The sequence below is a fragment of the Mchenga conophoros genome, linkage group LG9 (assembly GCF_057382185.1).
Source record: "Mchenga conophoros isolate Kocher_MC1m ecotype Shallow Benthic linkage group LG9, M_conophoros_male_GT1.1, whole genome shotgun sequence".
Taxonomy (NCBI): domain Eukaryota; kingdom Metazoa; phylum Chordata; class Actinopteri; order Cichliformes; family Cichlidae; genus Mchenga; species Mchenga conophoros.
The window spans coordinates 3,408,307-3,427,104 of record NC_140534.1 but is presented as its reverse complement, the minus strand read 5'-3'; the positions used below and the strand labels follow the sequence as shown (position 1 = coordinate 3,427,104).

The 18,798-nt window shown below is 41.4% G+C and overlaps 2 long non-coding RNA genes across 2 annotated transcripts; one reads left to right on the top strand and one right to left on the bottom strand.

The window, feature by feature from the left end:
- Positions 1 to 4,190: 4,190 nt before the first annotated feature.
- On the bottom strand, positions 4,191 to 4,630 carry LOC146566615 (uncharacterized). Its single transcript, XR_014893737.1, has 2 exons — positions 4,542 to 4,630; positions 4,191 to 4,226 (listed from the first exon to the last, which is right to left on the bottom strand). It is a non-coding gene; the product is annotated as an uncharacterized LOC146566615 (long non-coding RNA).
- Positions 4,631 to 14,372: 9,742 nt separating this feature from the next.
- Positions 14,373 to 17,638, top strand: LOC146566614 (uncharacterized). The gene is made up of 5 exons (XR_014893736.1): positions 14,373 to 14,659; positions 14,780 to 14,950; positions 15,878 to 15,956; positions 16,055 to 16,514; positions 16,591 to 17,638. It is a non-coding gene; the product is annotated as an uncharacterized LOC146566614 (long non-coding RNA).
- The last annotated feature ends 1,160 nt before the right edge of the window (positions 17,639 to 18,798 follow it).

Below are 18,798 nucleotides of genomic sequence, written 5' to 3'. Positions count from 1 at the left end.
CCGGTTGGCGTTGCAGATGTAGCCCAGCACAACTCTGGAGTCGGTGTAAAACTTCACTGTGTGGATTTCCACATCTAGCTCATCCCTCAAGATATCGGCCAGCTCAACTGCTAGTACAGCCGCACAAAGCTCTAGACGGGGCACAGTATGGGAATGCCGGGGTGCTAACTTAGATTTCCCCATGCAGAATCCTACAAGACAGTGTCCTTCATCATCAACTGCCCTGAGGTAGGCAACTGCAGAGATGGCCATGGTGGACGCGTCGCAAAAGACACATAACTCCCTGTGCCGTGTGGAAAGCAGGGAAACAGGTAGGTATGGCCTTGGTATGTGAAGTTGCTCGAGTGCCTTCAGTGAGTTTCTCCAAGACTTCCACTGTGCCACTTTTTCAGCAGGTATCGGGGTGTCCCAATCGCAATGCTCAGCGCATAACTCTGACTATAGCCTTGCCCTGGACCACTATAGGACCTGCAAACCCCAACGGGTCGAATATGCTGTTAACTGTGGAGAGAATACCTCTACGGGTAAAGGGCTTCTCCTCCTGGGAGACAAGAAAGGTAAAGCTATCGGTTTGAAGGTGCCAGTTGAGACCTAAGCTTCTCTGCATAGGTAACGGATCCACACCTAGCTCTAGGTCTTTCAGCTCTTTAGCACGTTCCTCAGGTGGAAACGCCTCCACTACTACGTCGTGGTTGGAGGCTATCTTATGTAGCCGTATGTTGGAATCAGCCAACATCTCCTTGGTTTCCTTCAGGACTCGGATGGCATTGTCATCGGTGGGGAAGGAAGCAAGACCATCGTCCACGTAGAAGTTCTTTAGAACAAACTGCTTTGCTTCTGCACTCTGGTCTTCCTGTCCTTGCAAAGCTGCTCTTCTCAAGCCGTATATGGCAACAGCAGGAGAGGGGCTGTTGCCGAATACGTGCACGGTCATCCTATACTCTGTGATGCGCTTGGTGGGGTCATTGTCCTCGAACCAGAGGAAACGTAGGAAGTCTCGGTGATCGTGGCGGACTTTGAAGCAATAGAACATTTGTTCTATGTCTGCTGCCACCGCTACAGGTTCCTTGCGGAAGCGGATGAGCACTCCTAAAAGTGAATTATTCAAGTCAGGGCCACTCAGCAGGATGTCATTCAGTGAGACACCATCCTGCTTAGCGCTGGAGTCGAACACTGCCCGTACCTGACCTGGTTTTCGCGGATGATACACTCCGAAGATTGGTAAATACCAGCACTCCTGTTCACCAGTGGGTGGTGGTACTGGTTCAGCATGACCTGCCTCAAAGATCTTCTGCATGAAGGCAATCATGTGTTCTTTCATATCTGGCTTCTTCTCCAGCATGTGCCGTAATGTCAAAAGACGCTTGACTGCTTGGGCTCGGTTGTTAGGGAGTTTGTGCCTTGGTTGCCTGAAGGGTAGTGGTGCCACCCAACTATTCGAGTCATCTATGAAGACCTCGTTGTCCATTATTTCCAGAAAGAGTTTGTCTTCCACAGACCTAGCAGGTTTGTTGTCGTGTGGCGTTTGCCGGAAGACCCCTTCACCAAGGCCATCTTTCCCATCAAACAGGATTTCGGATGTGTTAGCTCCTAGAAACTGATGATGCTGCTCTGGAGTGTCAAGCTTCTCTTTGATGTGGAGACTGTTAGTGCAAGGGTCGAACAGAGATGTACGACCGTTACTCAGCACGTTGCACCGATAGACGTTTACAAACTCTGGTTTGTGAGCTCTTCCGAGACAAACCTCTCCCACAATCACCCATCCCAAGTCGAGACGCTGGGCGTAGGGGGCATCGTGGGGCCCATTGCATTGCTCTCGAACCTTGTGTGCCTGTGGTACATCTCGACCGAGCAAGATCAGGATGCTTGCTGATGGATCTATAGCCGGGATTTTATCCACAACCCGCTTGAAATGTGGATAATGTCTGGCGATCTCAGGTGTGGGGATTTCAGACTTATCATCAGGAAGCATGTCACATTCGATTAAGGTGGGGAGTGGAATGTGAGTCTTACCATCTAATGACTCCATGATGATATTGTTAGCTCGGCGCCCTGTTTCCATAACTCCTGAGCAGGTCTTCAAGGTGTATGATGCCGCGCCCTCTGTAACTCCAAAAAGCTCAAAAAACTCTGTTCTTGCCAAAGACTTATTGCTTTGCTCGTCGAGAACAACGTACGCCTTAACAGCTTTCTCCCTCTGGCCAGCTGGATAAACTCTGACAAGACAGATTTTGGAGCACGACTTTGCTCTGACGGTAGTCCCACAAATGTCTGTGCATTTTGCTGTGACAGCTTGAGGAGCTTCTTCTCCTTGCTCCCCGCCTTGCTCTCTTGCGGTTACAGGAGTCTGATATCCAGGGGGCCGGCCCTGGGTGTAGCGCAGTAGGGTGGTTCTCACTCTTGCACTCTCTGCACTGAACGTTTTTGTGGCAGTCTTAAAGCAAATATTATTCTCTCTAAGATAAGCTTTCCTTTCATCCAAAGATTTACTCCTAAACCCACGACAGTTTCTGAGGGGGTGTGGTTTGTTATGGAGTGGGCATTGTTCATCTGGTTCGGCCCTCCTCTTCCCTGAGGGGCTGGCTTGCATGCTTTTAGAGTTTGAGGAGACTTCTGTCTTTTTGACAGAAATGGGTATTTTCATGTTTGATTTGAAGGGGTTTTCTGGCTTCCCCGTCCTCCAACCACTTGTAAGAAGGGCAAAGCTTGGATCATTGAGCATTTTGGCTTGATCACAAACAAACTTTGCGAAGAAGGAGAACGGTGGGTAAGACGCTTGATGATTTTCTTTGTAACGAGATGCTAAAGAGACCCACTTGTCATGCAGGGAGTATGGCAACTTTTGGATGATTGGAGTGATGCCCCGAGATGTGTCCAGGTAACTGAGGCCTGGTAGGAACCCATCGGCTCTGGCGGCTTCAAGCTCCAAGAGAATGTCTCCCAGCTCTCTCAGCTTTTGATTTTCTCGATTTGAGATTCTTGGAAAATCATCCAGTTTCTTTAGGAGAGCTTCTTCAATTGCTTCTGGTGATCCATAGCAGTCTTCCAACCTTTGCCATACCATACTTACACCTGCAGCTGCATCGTGTATGTGGACTGCTCGTATCCTCTTAGCATGCTCTGATGACTTTGGTCCCAGCCATTTACATAGCAGATCAAGCTCCTCTCTTGACGTCAGTTTTAAGTCCTCTGTAGAACTGTGGAAAGATTGCTTCCAGGCCCAATAATTTTCTGGCTGATCGTCGAACCTTAACAGCCCAGAGCTTATCATCTCTCGCCGTATTAGATACTTGGCCAAGTCTGTGGTCGATGATGAAGTGGGCTCATCAGTCCTGGCAGCACCTGTATGAGACTGAGGCGGTTGGTAGCTACTGCTGTATGGTCTCATATCATGTGACTGTGTCTGGTGTCTGTAGGTATCCCTGGATGGATTTAAGCTGTGTGAATGTTCTTGCTTGAACGGGGCTGTCCTGCAGGGGCTTTGAGTACGAGGGTAATAGGGAGTGGCATCTTGACTCAATTTGGATGTTCTCTGAACAGGCAAGTTGTATTTGCTGATCTCATCAGTGTCGACTGGTAGTTGGTGCATCAGAGTTGGCATGAGTTCTGGTAGCTGTGTGTTTTGGTGAGGTTCAGGACTTGGATTACGCTCAACGTATTCACTTTTCAGGCTAACCCGCTCTAACTCCCCAAATTCGTTTTCAATAGCTGCTTCAAGAACATTCGCTTCAGCAATGGCAGCTGCAGCCGCGCTCTCAAGCCTCAAGGTATGCAAACTGGCTTGCAGCTCTGCTCTCTTCCTAGCAGCCTCAGCTGCTGCTTTTTGTTGTTCTTCCTCAATATATGCTTGTGCTTTTAACATATCTGCCTCTTTTTGTGCAAATAGTGCTTGAGCACGTGCAGCCTCTGCTTTTGCCCGTGCTCTGGCTGCAATGGCACTGGCTGAAGAGCGCTGACTGGCACGTGAGGTGTTGGAGCATATTGACCGCGTCTCAAGCGTGTCGTCGTTACTATCCATTGTAGCTTAGAAGAAACAGAAGAAACTGTGTTTCCACGCAGATCCACTTTTCTGTAGGTAGCCGTGTTGGGACGATGCCTTTTTACTATTCTGCCCTCACTAGGGTGTAAAGCTGGTTTCTAGCTTGGCAGATAGCTAACAGGTCCACAATAAACATCCAGGAGTCAGCGGATACGTTTTAGATGTTTACTGTTGAAGCACTGTAAAACTGGTACAGAAACAAAAATAAAATATTACATTTCTGCTGTAATTGCATTTTCTTTACAACATCAAACATTAAGCCATGCACTACAATGTATATAACACATAAACACAAACTTATCCAAACCCTTTCACTGGTTATCAGGCTCACGCATTTAGCGATTAGCTTAATGCTAACATTACATGGGAAATCCCATAGACGGGCTAACGTGTTAGCATCGCGGCCGTTTTTCTTCACAAAAGAAAGTTTTCCACACAAACCTCTAAACTGCTACACAAAACTATCGCGGGAAAGCTTACAAAACAGATAGCAACTACTTACAGGCATGTGCTCTCTCAGGCTCAGCAAGAAAAAGTGAACAAAAAGCGGAATAGATGACAGTTTGTCTAAAGGACTGTTTTTCACTGGTGAGGTACTACGGCAAGTCTGCTGGTACAAAAAACACACACCCAAATGATCATGCCTGCCACAGTTGGTCTCTTTCAATTTTGTGAAGACTGAGTTGTGGATGCCATAATTTACATTTGCATTGTCAGCACTGAATGCAGAAACCTGATCTAAGGATAGCCCCACGTTTTCAAGAGAGCTTTGTATTATTTTTACTATTCCCTCTGCAGACTCATCTGGATTTTCAACAAAATCCAATATCTTGTTGACAACTCCAGCCTCTGGTGTAAAAAACTGCAAGGCCAAGGGAAACATCTTCCGATTTCCCTTGTTTGAAGCATCAGTGTGAAGAGAGAATGGGAGTGGAGTTGCACCACTTTTCAATTTTTTGATCACCTCTTCTATTGCCTTTGGAGACAGGACATTTGTGACAACTGCTTCAGCTTTCGTCCTCCCACAGGACATCTTTTTGGCAATACTGGAGTCATTCAGCATTCGTACAGTCAGTTTGAGTGCACAGTCACCCGAGTTATAACTTAAACCGTGCTTTACAGTGTGGTAGACATGGGTCACCTCTGCAGCAGTCACCTATAAAATATATATATAAAAAAACAAAAAACACCCAGCACGCCCCTGCGGGCGGTTTATCCTTCAAGCTCGGGTCCTCTACCAGAGGCCTGGGAGCTTGAGGGTCCTGCGCAGTATCTTAGCTGTTCCCAGGACTGCGCTCTTCTGGACAGAGATCTCCGATGTTATTCCCGGGATCTGCTGGAGCCACTCGCCTAGCTTGGGAGTCACCGCACCTAGTGCTCCGATTACCACCGTTACCTTCACCCTCCACATCCTCTCGAGCTCTTCTCTGAGCCCTTGGTATTTCTCCAGCTTCTCGTGTTCCTTCTTCCTGATATTGCTGTCATTCGGAACCGCTACATCGATCACTACGGCCGTCTTCTTCTGTTTGTCTACCACCACTATGTCCGGTTGGTTAGCCACCACCATTTTGTCCGTCTGTATCTGGAAGTCCCACAGGATCTTAGCTCGGTCATTCTCCACCACCCTTGGGGGCATCTCCCATTTTGACCTCGGGACTTCCAGGTTATACTCGGCACAGATGTTCCTGTACACTATGCCGGCCACTTGGTTGTGGCGTTCCATGTATGCCTTGCCTGCTAGCATCTTGCACCCTGCTGTTATGTGCTGGATTGTCTCTGGGGCATCTTTACACAGCCTGCACCTGGGGTCTTGCCTGGTGTGATAGACCCCAGCCTCTATGGATCTTGTGCTCAGAGCTTGTTCTTGTGCTGCCATGATTAGTGCCTCTGTGCTGTCTTTCAGTCCAGCTTTGTCCAGCCACTGGTAGGATTTCTGGATATCAGCCACCTCCTCTATCTGCCGGTGGTACATACCGTGCAGGGGCCTGTCCTTCCATATTTTTTTATTTATATATCTATCTATATCTATATCTATATCTATCTATATCTATATCTATCTATCACAGTATATCTGTATAGTTTGTGTAGTTTATCAACTGACTTTAAAGTATAAATTACGCATTCAACTTGTAAGAAATGGGTATGGTCATATATATGTATGTTTTCAATATAATGTGTATTCTTTATATATATTCAATTCAGTAATACTTTATTAATCCCAGAGGGAAATTAAGTGTTGTTGCAGCTCAGACTAATCAAGTCTTCAAAGAGTTGTTGAAGACCACAATCACTGTGGGAAGGAAGGATCTCTGCCTTGCCTTGAAACTGAAGTCTCTTCTGTGTCAACTTATTCGGGCTTTGTGGCTTCAGTTGAGGTATTATTTCAGCTTTTCTAATGCTAATCAGCTGCTCCAGTTTGTAAACCCGCTTGTTCCCATGATTACGCATCATAACTCATCATCATTATTCATCTATGTATTACTTTTATGTATTAGTCATCTATTCGTTGTAATCATCTATCCTTGTTTATTACACAAAACAAATTATATTATCAAACTTCTGGCCACATAGCGCTGATATTCATTGCACATGCCCATATTAACCTTAACCAGAGGGTTTAAAAACAACAACAACAATGTTTACATACCATATCTGCTTCTGCCGTGGCCTGGTGGACAAATTGGTCAAGGGTTCCTCTTTCTTTCACGCCCCTCATATTCATCATGTGCCCACAAGTAGAAGCATGCTGCTTAACGTCAGTCAGTCCACAATGGCAAATGGAAAAAGTGCGCCGGCACACAGTGCAGTGCGCTTTATACGTGTTATCGCGCACTTTTCCCAGCCAGTTGTTTTCATTTTCCCCATTCCTCCCTGTATTTTTGCAACTTTTTTTTTTCTTTCTAGGAGGGGAACAAGCACTGTTGTTCAAAGGTGTACTGTCGTCTCAGAGTCGCGCCACAGTGTCAGTGTTTGTCTCTCTGTTGGCCATGCTGATCATCTGTTGTCTTCCGGTATCTTCTCCGCACGCGACCTTTCCTCGACCAATTAGATAAGCGGTAATCTGAATTGTTATACTCGTGCTAAGTGTGCTGTCAGCTCATTGGTCACAGAGCAGGAGAGGGGCTGGGAATTATGTTTTCAAACAAAGCGTTAAATCCATTAACATTTATAGACTTTTTGTGATTCTCCCTGTATTACGGGACAAAGTGCGTCCCTTATTAGCTCAATACGGGTGTGTACTTTTGTTTCTAAATACGGGACGATTCCGTATTTTAAGGTTGGCAACCCTATGCACCACAGACCACTTTAATGTCAGACAATATTTTCAGCGAACGACCTTTAAGGTGTCGCGGATAAATACAACAAAAGAATAAAAAAAAAAGAAACTGTGGTATTTTGTAAATATAATAATAAACGTGACTTGAGCTGTGCGCCAACAACAATGACATCCTCCTCTCTGCTTTTTAACGCTCTCTGGTCGCTATGGTAACGCGTAAATAGTTCTTTCAAAATAAGACACAGAAGCTACAACCATACATTTCACACCGGAGGATCAACTCTCCCGGAATGGTACCAAAGGACTCACGGACCGGGACCGGTCCGTGGGCCTATTAGGGACTGCTCCTGTACAGGAGACACTGGACTAGATTGATTGACAATGGTCTACAGCAATCAGAACGCACAACACGATGTACTGTAAAAATAATAATAAATCAGCGAAACAGCAAGTGTCACTTTTGGCCACGAACAATTTAGAGGATGGTGAATTTTTTTTGAACAAACCCAGAGTGTTTAAAAAAAACAAAAACAAAAAAAACACCCCACTTAGAACCATTTTATAGTAACAAAAACGCAATTTAGTTTTCGCTGTCAAAGTCGATTTAACCGAAGTTACGTGTTTCCGGTTACTGTGGAGGTCATGTGTTTCCGGTTACTGTGGAGCTCCACAGTGGCTGCAGCCAGGTGCTCTTGTGCCAGTGGAGACCTTCCAGGGATGGATTCGCCATTCCAGGGCGTTTTTCCCGCGGTGCCTAGCAAGGGACAATATAGCCTGTGATGTGGCCCAATGCAGCTCGGCGACATGATGCCGCACAGTGACTGTGTGTAATACTGTAAAAAGACCGTGTAGACAATAAAAGACTTCACACCCTGATCATGTTTCCGAGAGTACTGTTGTGTGCGATAGATTCTGTTTTTGCATTGAGTTGTGTTACAGTAGTGTACGTACATGCAGGATGTTTTTATAGATTTATAGTCTTCATGTGAAACTCACAAATCTAAATGCCTAATCCTCTGCAGGGTTCTATGACGATCCGTTACTGTACAGTTTATAAAAATATGCATTGGCAGTTATGAACCAAAGAACCTTCTCACAAATTGAGCATTGTGTTTTCAGTTGTTTTGCTGTAGTGTGTAATGCTGTGTATAGTGTTTACAGTTTTGACAGCTTCGAGCTGCTCTCTTGGTGTGGGAGTTTGAGTTTTGCAGTGGGAAGGTGTGGTTGTGTTTATGTAGCTTTAGAGAAGGGTGTTGTGTTTGGACATTGGGGGACCTGGTGGTAACGTTTGTGACATGTGTTTTAGCATTTGAAAAAAAAAAAAAAACTAATATCACCAACCATTCCCATTTTATTACAGTGTATCCATATAAATGGCCCACCCTGTACAGTGGAGTAGGTGGATAGGTGCACTGAAAAAAAAAATGCAATAGGGTGGTTGTTGAATTTGCATAGAATTACTTCATATATCCAGCATGACTAATTTAAATTTCACATCTAAACATATTTGTCTTTTAATTTTCACATATTCTTTAAGAATATTCATTCTTTTAGAACAAATCATGTTGAAAAGAAACAAGTTAGTTTTGTTTTATCCTCAAGCTCCGTCCCCTGGAAAGAAAAAAAATCGGCTGCACTGTCTGCCATTTTTGTCTCTTGCTTTGGAAAATCTACTACCATCTGGAGTTTTACACTTGAAGGTAAATAAGATTTTAAAGCTAACACACCAGTGAGAAAGAGTGTAGACCCTTTATATATGTGGACTTTTACTGGGGTGTTGTTATTTTACAGGTATGTGGGCTGTTTATCGAAAACCATGAAAGGCCAATGTTAGGCTCCAGTTACCTAATGGTAACCGAAATTATGCGATAAGCAAATTAGTAATTAACATATATAATGTGAGTTAATATTGTTTGTTAATTTAGACTGAAAGAATATACAGACTATTACAAACTTGCATCGGTGTCTGTAGTAAGTGGTGGTACCTGCAGTGTCTTAACCATTAAACAAGCTAATGTAGGGCCGGGATATGACTAGTTTGTTGAAACATGTCTGCTGCCAATGTGACTGCTCACACGGTAACATTGCCAGCACATAGCCACAGCCGCTATAAACATGCTGAAAGGTCAATCTAGCTTCTGTAGTCAGCAGCTGGAAGACTCAACACAGACCCAAGATTCAGTGTAACGGTTATCTAAATGTTGTGTGTCCTGTTTGTAAGCCCAGAAAAAGAAATTAAATAAAATGACGACCTTGAGCTTCAAGCTAATGTAAGCGTAATGCTATAGCATAAAGCAACTAATGCAATGATGAGGTTGTTAAATTAGTAAAAATACAGTAAATATATCCAACATGAATCATTTATATTTTTGGTCTAAACATAATTAAGTCTCACGCCTTTCACTTGTTTTAGAAGGATGTTCAGTCTTTTAAAACCAGTCATATCAAAATAACAGGAAATAGTTGTGTTTTCTGTTGAAACTCCACCCCCCCCGGGTGTGTTCTACGAGGGAAAATTCACTGTGGCGGTCCGCCATTTTTTTGTCGTTGCTTCGTTTACGTTTGGTGCTGAGCTTTACTTTGTTGAGGTAAACTGAAAACTACATGTTTGAGAAGAAACGAAGAAAACATCCATTAGATGGGGAAGTTTTTCTCATGAATTGCTGTTGAGCAACATAATGGAAAAAAACAAGTCATTCCTTAAGTTAACTAACGATAATGCTAGCTTAAGCTGCGGGACAATATTATGTGCATTAGCTTTTTTTTCAGTGTGTGCCCAGTCACATCCGCTTGTTTTTTCTCAGTGAATACAGACTAACAAACTTGTGTCCATTTAGTTAACTGGTTGTACCTAAAATGTTTTAGTTAAACAGTTAAATAAGCTAGTTTGCCATGGGGTGTGCTCTGTGTGTGTGTGTGTGTGTGTGTGTGTGTGTGTGTGTGTGTGTGTGTGTGTGTGTGTGTGTGTTGGGGGGGGGGGGGGTGTCTTCACTAAAGTCTGTTTATTTAGGGCATGACACCTATGCAGTACTCATTAGGAGAGGAACTGCATGACGTGGGGCTTTATTTCATGTTCTGGGGCAGTGAATGTAATGTACTGATAACATGTTAAAGACACACAAAAACCCAACAAATTATTTTAACTGATTTATAGAGAGACTGAGAGGAGGGCTTAAAGAGAAAAATAATGACAATATAAACATGTTAAATTAATTTTTTCTGTATCGATATATGGTGCTTATCCCTGCTGAAGGGCAGATTGGTGTTGCTTCAGAACAATTCTCTAGCGCTGTTACGTAGAGGTGTTACAGTTAAGGTTTTAATAACATTATTTTATTTACTAGTGAAGATTTGCTTATGTTATCTCTCATTCTGTAAGGTAAATTTTCTGGAAAGGTCAAATTAAATAATTTAACTAAGTATTAATGAAGGACCTTGATGTATTTATGACTATAATAGATGTAGTTTCTGGGTCATTTTGCAGAACTGCAAAATGGCCAGAAGGAGGCAACTGCTGTGGTTGCAAACAGGCTTTGGGTGGTATGGAAGCAAGGGCAACTATGGAACTGCTCAGCAACATGGGACCCATAGCTAATAAATAGTAACATGACAAAAAATAACTTTGTGTGGATGTAACCTTGTGAGATTTGAGATTTTGACAGCATTTTTATGTGACAACTTCTCTTTTTAGATAAATGCAGAGTTTAAGCGCATTACCACCATGCCACTGCAGTCCATATTACTCTCGCAGATAGATGTGCTATCTGACAAACTAATAAAGGTGTTCAAAAGGCGAGGAGGACAAATAGGAAGAAGACTTCAGAACATTCTGGAGCCCACAGCCCAGGTAAGAAAAAAATTAATTTGTGTATACACTTTAGGGAAAATAATAATTTTAACAAAATGCTGCTTGTCACTCTATGCCAGGAGTATGTTGAAAATCACCTGGGATTTTCACAATTTACCATGGGTGCGGTTTTTTTTGTTGTTTTTTTTAACCTGCATTAGAGCTATGTGTGGAGTTCATAGTTGAACACCTCTATGCTCTGACAGTATTCTGCTTCTTTGCATGGAGATTTCACTTCATGCATTACCTTTCACTTCATGCATTCTGAGGACTCAAGTCACATGCTGTAATGAATCCATTTTTGTTCACCTAATGTTTTAATGTTAACATTTTTTGGAATAGTGACACAGATTAAAATAAGATTTGGTATAATGTTCTTTAAACCAGTGTTCTGTTTAATTAAATTTTGGAATTCTGCATTTTCTAGGCCACAGATGAAGCCATTATCCAACGATTTAATAAGGAAACAACCATGGGAATTTACATCATAAAGTCAAGAGATGCCAATGGCAGCCCTGAGGACATCGGGATAGTCCTTGAAGGCCAGAGAGTCAGGATTTGGATAACTATACCCTAGCAGCTGCAATGCTGTTTGGACTAATGTACACTTTGAACCTCACCTACCCACTGGAAAAGTATACCTTCGAGGTATTATAGAAACTGGTTATGGAGCTCAAAAGGAACAGCCTTTCAAAGAAGGCCCAGGTTTTGTACGATTGAACAGTTTTCCAGTTATGATGTGGGAACAACATGTTTACCTCTTCGAATATGTACTATCCTTTCTTTTAAGCCAGCACTGGTAAAGTTGCAGTACATAGTGAAACTTATTTTTCTGGCACTTTTCAACTTGGGGCCTTTATTACTGCAGTTTTCACTTTTCAAGCCATGGCTCTTTAAAAAAAAAAAAAAAAAAAAAAAAAAATTCAAACTTTGAATGTCCATTTTTCTCAATGGAAATGGTGCCTTGCACCAATTTCACCAGTTTGCAATTTTTTTCCCAAGGTGCACCACTACAAACAGATTGCATCGTCTAGTATTAGAGATTGTGATGTTTAATGATAGAAGCAAGCCAATACACAGCAAATTCAAAAGTGTTAAATGTTTTGGTGTTAATAGTCTTCTTGCAAAAGTAGAGTTAATTTTACTCTAAGCAGAGTCACATTCTTTTAACGTAACTCTGAGGTGTAAAATGATAGTAGTTAAAATCGAGTGTTAAAAATGAGTGTTTCTCTGTCAAATCTGGAGGTGTTAAAATGGAAACATTAACTCTTGACCTCTTAACTCTGAACTCCTAGAGGGGCTATGACACCAACAGAGTAAATTCACAGACTCCGCCCCCAGCACGGCTCCAATCGAAGCCGAAGTGAAGCCGTTTCGGAACATTTTGCTCTACATATTTGAGTTGTTTGCCCTGCTTGGTAAGTCATTTTTTCAAAGATTGTTTCAATTGTTATTAGCTTTTACTTCTGTGGCTCTTTGGAGTTGAGACAAAGCTGTGTGAAAGGCATTAGCCATGTTGCTCGCTGATAGCATAACATTCTGTTTTAGCTAGCTGAAAGGTATTGTTTGCGGGCAAATACCACAGCCTTGAAAAAAGCTTGCATGTGAATTTTCAGTCAAACTTTTGGTCAAATACACCTAAAACAATGTCTAGAATGTGAAATGTTGGTATAATGGTGCTACTTGAAGCCTGAAAATGATCGCCCATTTAAAAAAAAAAAAAAAAAAAAAAAAAACCACACACACACACACACACACACACACACACACACGCGCAAAACAGCAGTAGCAGACGTCCTGACTGGATTCTACGGTAGCATTTAGATCCCTCCACACGGTTTAGGTAAAAATGAAAAAGGTTGAGGTTTTACATTTAGTTCAGTATTACCTGTTGCCTGTGTCCTTGTCTTTTGGGAAAATACTTTACACAAGTAATGGCTCAAAGAGGATTCCTTTTTTTTTTTTTTACTGTGCTGCAATTGTTTACTGGATTATTTGTGCCATTAATTAGTGTCAACTAATTTTTATTCGATCTCCACACAGGATATGCTTGTGAAGATGGAATATGGGGGAGAGCAGAAGTGCGTTGAAGTTCCACAAAGGGATGAATGAAGGACATGCATATTGTATTGAAGAAATAAGTGATGAGAATGCTGTTATTTGCATTTACCATGTCAGACCTTTTGATAAACAAAATTCTAATGAAAGTGAGAACATGTATACTGTTACATCTTTCAGAAAATGTTTTGAAATTGTGGTGCACAGTTCAGAATAAATGTTTTTCAAAAACCATTTCATCTTTTTAGTAAATGTTTATTTCCAAAAGAAATTTCTAGAAGTTCAGAACAGTAAAATTCCCGCTTTTTAGAATGAATTAGAAGATAACTCTTATGTAGTTAAACTAAAATACTCTTTGAGAGTTAATATATAAACTCTTAACACCAAGTGTTAAATTATCAACTCCAGACAGATTTGGTGTTTAACACTAAATCAGAGTTAACAAACCAACTCTCCAAAAAGAGTTAAATTAACACTCTCTGGTGTGGACCCATATAGACACTTTAATAGTGTTGAAATCAAATCCGACAGTGTTAATTTGGACATGCTGGATTTGCTGTATACTAATCAGTTTAGGTCTCTTGGTTTTGTGCCTGTGGGTTATAATGTTATTTTAAGTCTCTTCTTTGTGTCATTTTAATAATTACACCCCTGTTGCCATATTACCTCATGGCTCTTACATTTAAAAAACTATTTTTTTTTTTTTTTACATAAGCGCGATGTCATAAGGCCCCACAATGTTGAATTCAGGTTCCAGCAGATAACTTTGAGGAATGTTGTGGAATGTTTTTCAAGAGATGCATTGTACAAATATGACTCATGTATATTTTGGAAGCCTGAATTGAAAGTCCATTGTTACAACTGTGTAGCATTTTCAAAAATACAGGTCATTGTTCAAAAATGTTTTGCTTATTTCTTTGATTGAAGAGAAAGTGTACAGTACATACAGTAAGATCAGCCTTAATTTAGTTTTATTTATTGAACACTCAATTATATATTAGATTATATATTAGAAAGTTGTTATAAAATAAAATAAAATAAGCTTACCATAAAATAATCTTGTCAATATAACACATAGTAGTCCAATACAATTAACACAAAAAGTTCATGTCTGATAAACAAGTGGTTTCTATAAATATTTGACCGGAATGAAAAACATAACATAACAAAGTCATGTTCGTGTTACCAGAAAAATGTGTGCAGGGATAACGAAAAAAAACTAAGGTTAACCAAACATAACTTAATTTCGTGCAACAGATTACAATAATTTTTTTATGTTTATCCCACTGATTATTTTTTTCAGTGTGTAGGTGAGGGAAATTGACCAAAATTGTGAGTGAGCTCCTGGAGTTCAAACTCCACAATCGCCATCCTGAGGGGTCAACCAGCAGAGAAAGATTTACAATCAAGAGAAGAGCTGAGAGCTTCAGGATAAATGGTGAGTACAAAGGATAATGTCATGTAAACTATCAGAGTGTAGTATTGTGCTTTCATGTGATCATTTGTGTTTTGGCCTTACATGCTTCATGTAGATGGAGACCTGTTTTTATATATGCAGGTGGAAGAAAAACAAAAGTGAGCACTTGGTGAAAGTGGTCTGCTCTGCCAAAGAAGCAAGAGACATTTGAGGAATTTCATTCCAGCCACTTTGGTGGACACTGATGGGAGAAGACCCACAGTGCTGTCATGGCATGCTCTTACTGGCCTGGAGGGGGACATTCAAAAATGGGTCAGCACATATTTATATATTTATTTATATTTAATTGTGTTGTGGTTTGCAGTGTTTGTGTTGTTACACTTGAAATTTGTTTAAAAGGAAAAAGCTGAAAGTTTAAACAGTTAAAAGTTGAACCGTAAATAGTTGGTTTTTGTATTATATGATTAATTTATTACATTTTATGTGGAGAGAATAAATAAAAGTATATTTACGGTGGCCCCTAGAGACAAAGCACGTACAAAACACCGGAAGTGCTCCAGGATGCACAGTTATTATTTGGTAAAAAAAAACAAACAAAAAAAAAACAAAAAAAAAACAAACCCAAAACCACACATTAGTAATTCCTTTTGTGCATAATTTTATATTGTTGTTAATAGTAAATTAAAGCAACAAAAACAACCTGAAGAGCTGGTTCGGAGCCGGTTCTCCAAAAGAGCCAGAAATCCCATCACTACTTCACAGTAATAACAAAAATCTGGGCTGGAAAAAAGCGAAAAGGTGCTGTGGTCAAAAACTGGGCCATACAAGTTATTTTCCAAAAACATTGCAGACTTGGCCGCTGGAATAGAGTTGGAAAGTGAGGAATGTAAACGTTTTCCAAATAAGTGGTCACCTTATTGGAAGGAAATGACTGTAATGTTCTTCTAGATAATAAATGCCTCGTTGACACTGGTGGGGCGGAAAAATGCTGCATTAATTATTGATTGATAACATCAGTTTGGTCCACAAAAAGGTTTCAGAAAGGCGAGTTGGCTTTGAAACTTTCTCATTTAAGACTATTCATAATTTAATTTCAAGATCTTCACTTTGTAGCTGGATCTGCTAAAGTATGATGTGAGCTGGGGCAGTCAGTGACAACAGACAGACACTGTAAGAAATCGTACAACCATGAGACTTAAATGAAATTACTAGGTGTAACACGATTTTCATTTGTTTTAGAAGATCGTGTATCTAAAAGGAGGTGCGGGTTGTCCTTGGGGCAACAAACACAAATGGAAAAGTGCAGGGACGTAACAAGGTGAGCAAAAAGGGTTAATGTTAACCACAGTCATTTCTATTAACATGAGGCTGTTGTAATGAGTGACGATCAGTAACTGTAGTACCTGTTTTGTACAGAGCTCTGGTTAGGAGGAAATGTCCAGCCATTGGTAAATGGACATGCTCAATGGTCACCCAGCCTAAACAACAGGACATTACATCCTGTTGTGTCTTTGTATGCAGGGTAGGTAAAATGCTCATGGTGTTTGTACCTGAATGAACAGATTCTAATGAATAGAAAATGGTCAGCTTGCAGAACAAATTCTATCGGGGACAACGAGACGCTACCCTGTTGATGAGGAGGGGGTTGCCAGGCTCAGACTGGACATAGCTCCCCGTGTTCCAACACTCAGGTATACTCGAGAAATGGCCTTTGGGTCTCCATTTAATATATTTGTGTATATCCTCATTGTGGCATAGATTTTCAGATGAGCTTTCCCAGCTATGCTGTGCCTGTGGTGAGAGAAGTTCTGGTGCAGAAACCGATGACTGACTAAGATAACCAAATCAAAGTGGTAGCAGAAAAATTATAGTTCAGGTAATCTGCATGCCTTTGCTTCGCTCAACAGCCTGACTTTAGATGAATGACTGTGACAATCTCATTTTTCTTGCAGATTGAATGCACCTTCTGCAGAAAGTGGTACCACACACACTGTGCGTGGACTTCCCCTGTACAGAAGGAGACTACAAATGTTGTGCATGCTAAACAAACAGAAAAAATGATCCCTGCTGTCTCAGGGCTGTGTGTGTTGCGACAGAGGAAAGTAATTAATGTTAGCACTTTAAACATTGTTGAGCTGGATATGGCCGTGTTGAGCTTATTCCTTGGTCATTTGGTGACAACAGGATACAGAGTCAGAGGGCTCTGTGTGAACCTGTGATGGCACAAGTGCTGACAATAAATTGTGCATTTTTATTTTACTGTGAGGGAGAAACAGGAAGTTGGTACATGCAAGAATGAAAATGTCCCCAGTAACTAGAATAGAATAGCTCTTTAGTCACTGTGCTGGGTGTGATGACCCAGTGTTTGTGTCTTTGGTTTAATATTCTTTGAATGTTTTCATTTAAGCTCTTATTGATCGTAGTTCTCCCTCCCTCGGTGTTTCATCTTAGCCTGTGTGTCGTCCGTCTCTGTGTTTTCTGTGTCGGTCCATGTCGGCTTGTCTCCTGTGTCTCCCCGTCACTGTTAGTTACTCTTGTCTCTGTCTCCCTGTCTGCAGCGTGTCCTTGTCCGTCCCTTTCACTTTGATAGTCTTGTGTGCTTCTTCCACACCTCATTATGTGCGATTGCTCCCAGCTGTGCTACATTTGTGGCCTGCTGGAGGTTAATGGCTGTGTCCAAAGGCCTTCCATTAGGCCTCATGTCCTAATTTCCTCTCTCCCTGTGGACACTCCAGGGCCAGTGGGTGACCAAAATGAAAGGGAATCGGACACTGATGAGGAAGAGGGTCGGCCACCCACAGCAGGGAGGAAGAGAAGGGATCGGGACGACGAGCTGCTCAATCTCAAAGAGGATATGCAGCATCAAAGGGAGGCCGAGGAGAGCCGGGAGCGGATGGACTGACTCCTCCCCCATTGTGGGACGTTTAGTCTGTAAATGAGAGATGCTTTCCTTCGAATCTTTTCGTTGCATTGTGATATTTGTATTGTAAGTTAAGAGTCTTGTGGTCTCAATAAATTGATTGAAACGAACAGTAATTATCACTGAACCCATTTTATTAACATGTATGAACACAATGCTAACTCTGGGTGAATGGAAAATGAGATTCAGTACATATCAGTAACAATAAAATAAGAATATTTCTAATGCACCAACAACATTTGAAGACAGAATAAAATATTTGCAGCCATTTCTGTCATGAAGCGGCTGTGGCAGGCAGGAAGTGCCCCATTCAGAAAAGATATATATAAATCTTATAAAGTTTGTATCCGTCTTGTGTGAAACTTGTATGCAAAGCATACAAGAGTGAAAACAGATATAAGATCCCTTGAAAAATTACATAAATGAAACTTGTATGTTTTGGATACTTCCTAAAACAATATATGAAAGTGGCCACTTCCATGAGTAAATCATAAGCCTTATATGATTCACTGTATTTAGTAGGCCACATCTGATGCAAATCTTCTATAAGTTTTTTCTATTTGTTTTTCATATGGTTCAGGACACTCAGTAAACTCAAAGAGGCTGCTTTACTGCAGTTACAGGACAAAGCTCCATAAACAATGAACTTGCAAAAACAAACCAAAACTTGAAACTAAACTTTAAGAATTCTGGGACCGAGGAGCAGAGAAGGGAAACAGACAGCACGAGGGGACAACACGATACTGACAGAGAGAAACACAGCGCTCAAAAACACTGAGGGATAACGAGGGGATGGGACACAGGAGGAGAGCACAGCTGGCACTGATCACACATGACAAGACTAAGGGGAGCCAAGGCCAGAGACACAGACCTGACACAAGGGACCGCCAAAGTAAAATGACAAACATAAACATGACAAAAAAGAAAAATAATTTTAAAAAACCCAGAAAACTCAAAAACATTAACAAACACAAAACATAAACATGGAGTCACCAGACACACAGGATTAAGCTGAGTGACCTGTTCCTGCACTAGGGCTGCCACAAACGATTATTTTGACAGTCGACTAATCAGAACATCATCCATTGGACGTAAAACGTACAGCTTATTGCACCAGCAGCGTCTGCTCTTATATAACTATCATTAGCTTACAGCTTTAAGTATTTAAGGTATGTGCTAACTAAAAATAAAGACAAGATGATAGTGTATTAAATTTTAATGAAATTTGCAGATTGTTTCG